We start from the raw sequence: 12,297 nt of genomic DNA on the forward strand, positions 1-12,297 counted from the left end.
AGCAAAAACATTCCGAAAATTCATCAGTGGGAGAATGATTAAGTTAGTAAATGAATATCCATATTATGGAATACTATGCAGTTGTTAGAAAGTATGAGGGATGTCCTGGCATGGGAAGGTCTCCAAAACATGTTACGCTCTAGCAATTCATATATCATTTGCTTTTTGTAAAAACAAAACTATGTGTGTGTACTGTATGTGGATGCAAATGCACAGGAAATCCTGGATGGACACATGTCCAAATGTTAGCAGTGTTACCAACAGGAGACATACAGGTTGGAAGAGGGGACAGGTATGGGAAATGGGATGTTTACTTTTTTCTCAAAATATTTTTGCATAATATCAGATAACAGAACTGTATTTTTAAATTATGAAATTTTGACAGAAAAAAATAAACCAAGCCCCCCCTCCCCCACCTCCCACAATAGCCTGAGTCATACCAGGCATGGCCTGCCTATCCCTGTTCTCAGTGCCTCTCAAGTAACCTGCCCACTCTCTTTATTAAGTCCAAAAAGGCTCAAGCATACTGGTTACCCTTTACTGAATCCTCACTTTCCCTCAGATATTGTTAGCGTAAAACTTTAATGAATAAATAAAGGACCAGAAAATACAGCTCCCAATTGCCCTCCAGACCACAGCCTATGTTGTCACAGAGGCCTTCGCAATCCAAAAGGAATAAAGTTGAATCAAGTAACAAGGAGAAATCGATATCTTATTCATGTTAAACCTGGCCTAATGCCCTCCATTATGTGACTCACCACACAGAGAATTGATCTGTTTCTCTTCTGGTGGAACTCGGGAGCTCTAAAATTTTCATTTATATATATTAATGTTGAAGAAGAGAACTTCATGAAGCTGTTTCCTCTCTCTATAAAACTGGTGGATTAATAACAGAGCTTCAGAGCCCCTCATGTTTGACTCAGCTCCAGCCCGGCATGCTAAGTAAACATTCTTGGAGGAAGAGTGCTTAGGTCAGGACAAAGATAATAATGGTCATTAATAACCATCACTCATTACATGGTTCTTCTTCCCCTGAGCGCTTCTAGCCTACTGTTTATAAATGCTCTTTAATGTGCCGCGTACACTGCCCCCCCACCGGAGGCAGACACACACACGGAGGGAGGGTAATTGCTGCTGTCATTATGAGCCCTGGCCTGTGCACACAGCATCCTCAGATCACTTCTCCCTCTGGAGCGGAGGGTTAATGGCCACTGTGTAAGGCTGCTTGGGACGGGGAATGGTGGAGTCTAATGACTGGCTCTTGTGGGTGGACCCATGTGTGTGTCTTTATGAACAGGATGAGCTGAAGTAATCTCAAGTCTTCGTGCTAACTATCTTCTGGAAGCTATTGCTAATTTGAAGGCCCAAAGGAAATTATCTTTATTGTGAGTCCAAAATGTCCCCTATTAACTCTCTCTGATGCCCTTACTTGATTCTTATTGCTCTGAAATCCTCTTGATCCAGCTGCAGCTAAATTACCTTCTCATTTTGGCCAAGAGAACCTAGATTATTTCTGTTTGTGTAACCACTGTCCCCAGTGCGATCCCTGTCCTCATTTTCCCCTGCCTTCCCTCCTCCTTAGCCCCCTTCCCAGCTGGTAGATACCCTATGGGTACAAGTGTTTAATTCTCTCTTTTTGAACAAGTTGGAACAGATTTTCTGTGTTTTACTTTTCAAAGATGTGACTGACACCTTAAAATGCAGACTCTTGCACCTTTATTTTCTCATCTTAGAGTAGGTGACTGAGTCATTAGAAGCCAAAAAGAACACACAGGATTGATGGAGAACAATATAATTATGGTTGGAACTGGAAATAATATTTGCAAGCCATTGTTAATATGATTTTTTTTTTCTGATTTGTGTATTCCAGTATTGGATACCTTCATTTATTTCATCAGTTGGTAAATTTCTTATTCCCTGGAAAACAAGGTTTCTCTGTTAACACGCAGGTGAATATTCTGCACATATACACATCCCCTTGTGAATCCTTTGAAGGTAGACACTTTCTTCTGTAAAAGCAGGAGCTAAAATGTAAAAGCATGTCACCTGACAAATGATTAGGGAATTATTCTTCTTAAACCAAATGAATGCCCAAACAAATCAGTTCCATAAAGTGAAGCAAGAGCATCTCAAGCGGTGCCTAGGAATGTTAATAAACAGAAGAGACACCTCTGCCCACAGCTTGTCACGTCCGTGTCCCCCAACCTCGCAAGGCAGCAGACCAGAAACACTAGAGATCCTATAGGGAGGTTCAAGCCTGCCATCTCGTGGCTACTCAGAAGAATTACCCAATATTTTGTAAAGTTTAAGAAGGGCAACTGTTGGCATTTTTCAGAGGTGTTTATTGGCATGCACTCACAAATGCCCCCTGAATTTGGGCTGTGGTTATTCTGTCATGGGACTCTGCAGTTTGAAAATGGCCACCAGGGCATCTTTGATATCTTGCCTTTAGGAAGCAAGTGAGAAGGTGAATGCTGGAGGGGGAGCTCTGCTGTGTCAGGCTCTCCCTCTGGAATCTGTAATGCTGAAAAGTGGGACCATCTGGGATGCCAGTGACTGCAGCCGCCTGCAGTCCTAGACAAATGGGTAATTTCTTCAAGTGCCCTTCTGATGAACAGAAAAATTTCAGGCTTGTTAGCTAAAGTGTCATTTGCGAGTGCACCTGGAAAGATGATAGCAGGTGGTGCAGTAGAGCACCCAATTCAAGAGGCCGATCCATCCATTGGGTGTTCAACAAATGAAAAGTAATGATGCCTGCTGCTGGCAGTCGGGGGATTTTCCTTCAACCTGGACAAATGGAGATGAGGAAAAAATGAGAGTATCTTCAAGCTGTGCCCTGTGGCTTGTGCTTTTTTTTTTTTTTTTTTTCAGACTAGAGAACATCTGGAGGGCTCTGCTTTTTAAAAACGATTGGTTGGATTTCAGTAATTTTTCTGCGTTTTGCTCTTCTTTCTGCAGGTTGTAGGAATTGGAAAATGACAGGGGAAGATTATTGCTATGGCAAATGCAATCTGTCTCAAGGTCAGAGCATGGGAAAAAGAAGGAAATTGGGCTTATCTAGATCCCAAGGTCACCTGAGAAGTAAAAACAAGGTTGAGGGGGCTAACTTACACATGTTTAGACACAACTGCATAATTCTTTTCTGTTTTCCCATCTGTGAGTTGGAAATGAAGGCAGTTGGAATGCCAGCTGATTTCCTTCCAAGGATGTCAGTGTTGTGGGACAAACACTAAGGATGTTATTGTAGCAGGGCGTATAGACTCTATTTAAAGAAGTGCATGAGTAGACTACATTGAAAGGTTTCTCTCTCTCTTTCTCCCTCTCTCTTTCTCTATTTCTCCCTCTCTCTTTCTTCACTGCCATCTGATTCATTTGAGTTGGGAACAGAAAATTACCTTGAAGTAAATGTTCCTTGTTTCACAAAGAACACTTGCATAGACTCCCTTGGTTATGTAGATGTCAGACTAGCCACCTCTGGTCTCAGGAAAAGGTAGTAACAGGACATCCTGTGCTTTGAGTGGGTTAGAAAAAGTTGCCTCATATCTCGTGGGAGGAATTGGTGGTTCACAGCAGCCGTGGGGAGGGCTAGGTGTTGAATGCCGTTGTGTGGTCAATTAAATGAGATGAAAATTAATTAAACGCCCTTTAATTTAATTGCTCACTCCCTGTTTTCAGAACACTTGTCTTACCTTGACCTCTGAGCCCTGACACGCCTGCTTCTTTCCCTGCTTCACTGGTTGCTTTTGCATTTTTTCCTTTGCAAAATCAGCTCCTCTATCTGTTGGCCTTCCTCAAGGGCTTGGTTCTGCTGACGTACCATTTTCAAAAAGGTAAAATTAGGACTCTCAGACAAATGTAAAAGGAGCACATGAAAGATTTTATGTAGCTCATTAATTAATGAAGAAACCAGTAAGGCATGAAAATCCACTGAACGATGCCCAGAACTCAGTAGTTTCCATTGCCGATTTCCAAGGTTTTAATAAATCCCTGACAGTCCTGAGCTCTCTAACCATTCTGTGCTTTCTCTGAGCAATCTTACCTAAGCCATATAACATCTGATTTTCAAGTTTATGTCTTTGGTCTCATTCTCCCAGCTTCAAACATGACAACTCCTCTTAAAGGGTTTTGAGAAGATAATGTGCCCAAGGTCACTTAGCATGTTAGAAGAAGAGCTGAGATTTGAACTTGGGACTCTCTGAATTCAGAAATGGGGCTAAAAGCCTGCAGTATTAATAGGAGGTGGTTTTGGAAGTACCCAAACTTAGGCAGCTAAACCTGTGGTAGACCCCTTGTCATTCTGTCATAAGGGGAAAGAGTCTTCCTAGGGAGGAGGAGGCTGAAGACATGTACCTCACTGTTTCTCTGGCTGAGTTACAGGGAAGGGCCCATGCTGCTGGCTGTCCATGGTTAGTGTTGCTGCTCCATTGATGATGTAGGAGTAGGTGATACCTCCTTTTGACTGCTGGGGTTTCAGAGATTGGGGGCTTTTGGTGCTGTGCCTTGATCTAACTACCTCTGACATTTTCCCTCCAGTCTGGGTTGTGGGTAAGAGTAGAGTCCAGGAGGGAGTTGGGGTGGGTGGTGTAGTTTTTATTCCCTAGGAGATGTTCCTAGGTTTTCTGAGGGTCTTTTGCATCTTCCACCTCTGCCCCATTGACCTGGGTTTCTGCTGTTCTTTCCGGTTCACAACTTCATCCTCCAGTGTTTAGGAAGAATGAAGTCTCAAGCCCATCAGGACATGACTTGTCTCACATAGTTAGCAGCAAATTTTGATCTATGACTTAGGCAGGGAGAGCCCTGTTTTCAGCCAAATCTAACCACTTGCCTGGTTCTTCATTCTTTTCTCTGGCAGGAGCCATGATTTATGCAATCCTAGGCCTTTACCACACTATTGCCTGTGTCCATGAGTTATACATATACTAGTATATGCATACAAGTTCTTTGGTTGATCTCTTCCCACCCAACCCTGGCTTCCCTCTGAGATTCAACAGTCTGCTCCATGCTTCTATGTCTCTGGATCCATTTTGTTCATAAGTTTATTTTGTTCATTAGATTCCACAATGAGTGAGGTTATGTGATACTTGTCTTTCTCTGACTGGCTTTTTTCGCTTAGCATAATACACTCCAGGTCCATCCATGCTGTCTCAAAGGGTAAGAGATCCTTCTTTTTTACTGCTGCATAGTATTCCATGGTGTAGATGTACCACAGCATTTTTATCCACTCATCTACTGATGGGCACTTGGGCTGTTTCCAGATCTTAGCTATTGTAAATTGCATTGCTATGAACATAGGAGTGCATAAATTCTTTCTGATTGGTGTTTCGGGTTTCTTAGGATATATTCCTAGAAGTTGGATCACTGGGTCAAATGGGAGTTCCATTTGTAATTTTCTGAGGAATTCCATTCTGTTTTCCATAATGGCTTCGCCAGTCTGCATTCTCAATAGCAGTGTACAAGTGTTTCCTTATCTCCACGTCTTCGCCAGCACTTGTCATTTGTTGATGGTAGCTATTGATTTGTTGATGGTAGCTACCTCATTGTCATTTTAATTTGCATCTCTCTGATGATTAGTGACTTTGAGCATTTTTTCACATGTCTCTTGGCTCTCTCTATGTCCATTTTGGAGAAGTGTCTATTTACTAGTAGGTCCATTGCCCATTTTTTAATTGGATTGTTTGTCTTCCTTTTGTTAAGTTATATAAGTTCCTTATATATTTTGGATATTAATCCTTTATCAGATGTATCATTGACAAATATGTTTTCCCATACAGTGGGCTCCCTTTTCATTTTGTTGATGGCTTCTCTTATTGTGCAGAAGCTCTTTATTTTGATGTAGTCCCATTTATTTTCTTCTTAGTTTCCCTTGCTCTATGAGATGTGTTCATAAACATATTGCTGCAAGAGTTGTCTGAGATTTTGCTGACTATGGTTTCTTCTAGGATTTTTATGGTTTCACGACTTCCATTTAAGTCTTATCCATTTTGAGTTTATTCTTGTGTCTAGCTTCATTTTTATGCATGTATTGCTCCAATTTTCCCAGCACCATTTATTGAAGAGACTGTCTTGACTCCATTGTATACTCTTGCCTCCTTTGTCAAATATTAATTGAGTGTAATGGCTTGGGTTGATTTCTGGGGTCTCTGTTCTGTTCCATTGATCTATATGCCTGTTCTTGTACCATGCCAGGCTGTTTTGAGTACAGTGGCTTTGTAGTATAACTTGTTACCTGGTATTGTGATCCTTCCAACTTTGTTCTTCTTTCTCAAGATTGCTGTCACTATTTGGGATCATTTTTGGTTCCATATAAAGTTTTGGAATATTTGTTCTAGATCTGTGAAATATGATTGGTATTTTAAAAGGATTATAAACATTCTTAACATAAGATCCAATAAAAAGAGAACTGAAAACTTGGGGGATTGAGGGATAGAATTGGGTTATCTTCCCCAGTTTGTTCTAGTTACTATATACATCACAATAATGGTCTTTGCCACAGCCTCATCAAGGTACCTGTGCAGTCTGCAGCATCCTTGAACCTGCCACAAGTGCCAGCACAGGTGTCTGGTGGGTGGTGGAAAGGGGTTGTGCAGGGGCAGTCTTGCCCAGGTAGTTTCTCTCCTGAGACCTCACAGCCTGCCCAGGCCTGTGCCCCCATCCACCTTGCTGGGATGACTCCTAGCTAGGACTGGTCTCAGGCACCTAATATAGTTTCAGCCTGCTCTTTCTGAGAACATTCCTAGTCTTAAGAGATCGAAGGCTTTTCTGCAACCAGAGAATCCTACCCACACTTCCTTTGAACCATCACTCTGAGAAGAAAAAAAAAATCTGTCTACAACATGTTGTTTTGGGAGTGTCTTTTCCCTTTCCTTTTGAATCAGAATAATCTGAAACCACTTTATAGCTTAGATGAAACTGCTATTTGGTGTAGTACTTCAAAACTGCCTTTAATTCTCTTGAATTAAAAAGAAACACTTTTTAAAGGATATTTCACTAGGAATGAGGTGATTTCCTCCCCTGCCAACTATTTCCCTCCCTTTTTAGGGTCACCTTCTTTTGTTTTTTGGTGAAAAGGAGGTTTTAAAAAGTACTATTAAATTGAGATACGATTCATTTATCATATAATTCATGCTTTTAATGCTGTACAATTCAGTGTTGTTGTTGTTTTTAGCATATTCAGAAAGCTGTATAACCATTACTACAATCTAATTTCAGAATACTTTCATCATTCCAAAAAGAAACTTTATACCCATTAGCTGTCACTCTTCATTATCCCCTCTCCCCATCCCCTGGCAACTATCATTCTACTTTCTGTTTCTATAGGTTTCTATGTGGCCTTTTGTGTCTGACTTCTTTAACTCAGCATAGTGTTTTCCAGACTCATCCATATTGCAGCACTTACCAGTACTTCATTCCTTCTCATTGATGAATAATATTCTATTGCTTGGATATACCACATTTTGTTTACCCATTCGTTCACTAGCTGATGGACAACTTTGATTTGTTTCTACTTTTTGGCTAAAATCAATTATGCTTCTATGAGCATGTATGTATAGGTTTTTGTGTGGATGTATGTTTTTCACTTCTTTTGAATATACAGAGTGTCCCAGAAACATGTATACACACTTTAACAGTTGATGTTTCTTTCTTTTCAGCCAGACCAATCTTTTAGCAAAGGAAATTCATCCTAAAATGTTACTGGAAGTTTGAAAACACAAACATGAAGTACAAACACTGCCTTTATAATTATTCAGAGTGCAGGAGGCAACCGATCCAAGTGTCTCTCTCCTCTCTCTCTCTCTCTCTCTCTCTCTCTCTCTCTCTCTCTCTCTCATCTCTCCCTCCCTCCCTCTCGATCTCTCCCTCCCTCTCTTCCTTACCCCCTCCCTCCCTCCCTCTAAAAATTAATAGAAAAAAATATCCTCAGGTGAGGATTAATAAAAGAAAAAAACACAAAAAAAATATTGTCTTCCAATCAATGCACATAGGACATTTTTTTTTTAAAAAAAGTACCCCTACTTTTATTTTATTTTTTAAAATATATTTTTATTGATTTTAGAGAGGGAGAGAGAGATAGAAACATCAATGATGAGAGAGGATCACTGATTGGCTGCCTCTTGCACACCCCACACTTGGGATTGAGCCTGCAACCTGGGCATAAGCCCTGACCAGGAATTGAACTGTGACCTCACAGTTCATAGGTTGACACTCAACTTCTGAGCCATGCTGGCCAAGCCATAGAACATTTTTTCATTTAACTCTACTTTAATTTTTCCCAATGATAATGTGTTGTTTTTAGTGTGTAGATTTTGTACGTTTTTTGTTATACTTATTCCTAAGTATTTTGTTTTGATATTATCATAAATGGAATTGTTTCCTTAATTTTTGGATTGTTCATTGCTAATGTACAGAAATACAATTGATTTTCATATATTGATCTTATATTTTACAACCCTATAGAAATTTATTTATTAGTTTTAATAGTTTATTGTGGATGCCTTAGGATTTTCTATGTATAAAATCATGTCATCTATGAATAGAGATAGATTTACTTCTTTCTTTTCAATCTTCAGTTAGGAGGCTGTTTTTAAAACCAGTCTTGCTCCCACAATGCTCCTGTCTCCTCTGGAGCTACTGCCCTTTCCTAGGATCACACAGCCCAGCAAACAACTTTAAGCTTGGTATCAGGCATCACAGTCCTAAAGCCATTGACCATCTCCATTTAGGGGATTTCTCCCTGGCCAATTTTCTCTTCTTATGGCCCCAATACTTGGAAAGCTTCTTGGGCCTTCTTCTCCCTCTAGGTTGCCTTCATACCTTTTCCATTATCAATCATCTCAAGCCCCTTATCTTCTCTCTTTGGGATGCCCTCAAATTTTTCTTTACTTTATTATGCAGAGTAGATCATCCCTCATGGTTTCAAACACTCCTATCCATTTATGCTCAGAGGCCTTTCCCTATAACAGCAAAAAATAAAAAAAAAAGGAAACCAAAATAAAGTCCAAATTAGAAACACACCATTGATATGCATCAAAGTATTTTCCTAAACTGAAGAACTGTCTCCCTTGGAGAGGAATTTTGCCTCACCTCTTGAAGTCAGAAGTAGTTGCCAACAGTTTGGCTAAAATAGATGATAGTTCTCACCTCCCACTACAGGAGAGTGAGAACCACCTTTTTCTTTTTTGAGAGGCTCTGGTCTGATAAGAGAATCATTAACTAGAAAACCAGAATATTCCCAAATAACTTGGGAGCCTGAAGGTGCCAGCACCCACCCATCTTCCCGCAAAGCAGAGCAGGCTGATGGTGGGAAGTGTGTGAGTTGGCGCAACCTAATTCAGATCCTCTGCTGTTCTATGATGAGGATTTCAGGGGTGTTCCATGTGGGAGCAATGTCCTCTGGTCATGGGCAGAGAAAATAAAAGCTACTATTGACAGAGTAGTTAAGAGTTTGGGCTCTGGAGCCAGACTGCTTGGGTTCAAATCCCAGCTCTGCTACTTAATAGATGTTTGACCTTGGCCAAATTACCAAACCTTTGTATCATCCTACCTAAAATTTCTATTCTCTTATGCATACCTAAGTTGTTTTTTTTTTAATCTGTAAAATAAGGATGTTTTCCTCATAGGATTATTATGAGGATTAAGCGGGTTAATATATGTAAAGCTCATAATAGTTTTTAGCCTGTATAACTATGAAAGTGTTAAACAACAATCACAACAATACCCTGAATTGTTGGAGGTCTTCCCTGCCTGACTGAGTTAGCAGGTAGGGAGGGACCATGTCTTATTTATGAATTTTTGCATCTCAGCACCAGTGCTGGCACACGGTAAAGACCTTTATCAAATGTCTATTACTTGAAAGGATGCATAAACTTTTTTGATCTACTCAGAGGGTGATTTCTTATCAAGCTGCTGATCAAAAGGAGATGTTGTCAAGTAAGTGCCTTTGTGAGCATCCTTGGGGAACTGTTCTCAAAGTCACTAGGGAGTGTGTGGATAAAATGTTAGAGTTAAATTTCTGAAGTTAAAGAAGATGCTGTAATTTAGGAAGAATGATTCGGAGAGAAGAAAAGTAAAACAAGCAATGTAAGAATAATTGTGGGGAAGGAGATTCTGTAATAGCAGAAAAAATACCATTAGAACATGGATTGGCAAACTTTTCTGTAAAGGACCAGGTAGAAGATATCCTAGGCTTTGTGGGCCACTTGGCACCTACTCAACTCAGCTGCTATGGAAAGACAGGGACAGCTACAATATGTAAACAAATGGGCGTGGCTGTGTTCCAATAAAACTTTATGGATAGGAGGAGGTGGGCTGGATTTGCCTGCTGGCTGTAGTTTGTTGACCTCTTCACTTGAATGATGTCAGGAATGAATAAAGGTATATCAGTGGACTGTGACAGCTGGAGAAGCAATTTGCACAGAATCCTTTATGAGATGAGTAATGGCTACCTCAATCGCCTGGGGAGTTCTTCTGCCCACATGTGTAGCTCGAGGGAGCATTCAGTACAACTACTTCAGTTTTTTATTTTGTTTTGTTTTTCACTTTTTGAAATCTAATTTTTATTTGAAAAATTACAAACCTAGAGAAAAGTTAAAAGAACAATACAATGAATACCAGTGTATCACACATCTAGATTTACCAACTGTTAACATCTGTTCCATCCCTATAAATAGGCACACAATTCCCATTGTCAAATCATTTGAAAGTAGGTTTCTGCCATCATTATTCCTCATCCCTAAACACTTCAACATGCATCTGCCAAGAACTGGGACATCCTCTGATAAACAATACCATCATCACACCCACAAATATAACCATTACTTACTAAACATCATACAATATGCTGTCCACACTAAATACTAAATTTCTCCAAAATGTTTCATATAGATGATTTTCCCCCCTTTAACTAAGGAGCTTGTCAGGGTTCACACATTGTAATTGATTCTTGTCTCTTCAGTGTCCCTTAGAACAGCCTATCTCTCCCCCTCTGCCAGGTCACTGTTCTTCTTGACTTTAAATCCTTTTAAAGAGTTCAGTTAAGGTGTCCTGCAGGCTAACCTGTATTCTGGATTTTTTTTGTTTCTTCAGAATTCAGTGTAAAGAAATCTAGCAAGGACACATTTGGAATTGTTTGTTTGTATTCAATGATTTCATTCTTTTTGGTTTAATTGTGTATTATTAGGTATGTAAAACAGTTACGTGCTTCAAAAATCAAAAATCAAAACTATAGATGGGGATATCTTGTTCCATTCCAATCCTACCCATTTCCTAAAGGCAACTATTGTCATTAACCTATAGTTTATCTTTCCTGTGTTTTTATAAATAAGAAAAATGTTTTTATTTTTCTCACAAAGGTATTATATTACATATACTCTTTCTACCTCATTTAAAAATAAATTATTTTGGAAAAAATGTTACATTTATGGAACCAACTACTTCAATTTTAACATGACAAGTATGGGGGAGAGTGGACAAAAAAATATGCAATGCCATAACTTTTGGAATAAGAAAGAACACTTCAAGCGAGTTGAAACTCATTTATATTAAAAGTAGAGAGGACAGATAATCCAAAAGAAAGACTCCTTAAATCATTTCTATTTATCTGCAGAATGGATTTTTATATCTATGTTAAAAAAAGAGATTTATAATCTGGAAATTCACAGAATTTCAAGCACAATAATAAAACCAAATGTTGAAAACATCACCTCTAGCCTGCCACTTCAGCCCCCAGCGTCCTTGTCCCTGCTGTAGCGATACTTCAGCCTTTCCCAAGGCGAGCAGGGAGCTTCCTGAAGATGCAAGTGGCTCATTGGTAGCCTAGAAATTCAATCTCTCCTGAACCGCATGAACACACGGCCTATAAACCAACCTGGAAACCTGCTTCTTGCTCCAGGACAAGGTTTTCTTTCTATTTCACTCCTACCTGGGAAAGAATGAAGGAAGAGGAAATAGGTTATTGTGTGGAGGCAAGCTCTTACTTTCTCACAACTTCATTCTATGGAATGGCCCTAGGACACTTCAAATAAAGTAGTTGAGAATATTGGGTGTTAGCTCTAATAGTCAGTTCTGGTATGTTAATTTCCTAGCCACTAGAGCCTCTAATGTGGCTGCTAAATTTGCTGCACCACAGAAGAAATATACCTTCAGCCTGTTGGGTAATTATCTCAGGAATTATAAAGGCAATAAATGCATGATTGCTTTTTTTATTAATACATTAGAGCAGAGATGCATAATTGGCACTTTAACGATCTAGTGGCAGCAAATTAGACAATAATGTAATTTCAAAATGGCAATTCCTTTTGG

The sequence above is a fragment of the Eptesicus fuscus genome, chromosome 5 (assembly GCF_027574615.1).
Source record: "Eptesicus fuscus isolate TK198812 chromosome 5, DD_ASM_mEF_20220401, whole genome shotgun sequence".
Taxonomy (NCBI): Eukaryota; Metazoa; Chordata; class Mammalia; order Chiroptera; family Vespertilionidae; genus Eptesicus; species Eptesicus fuscus.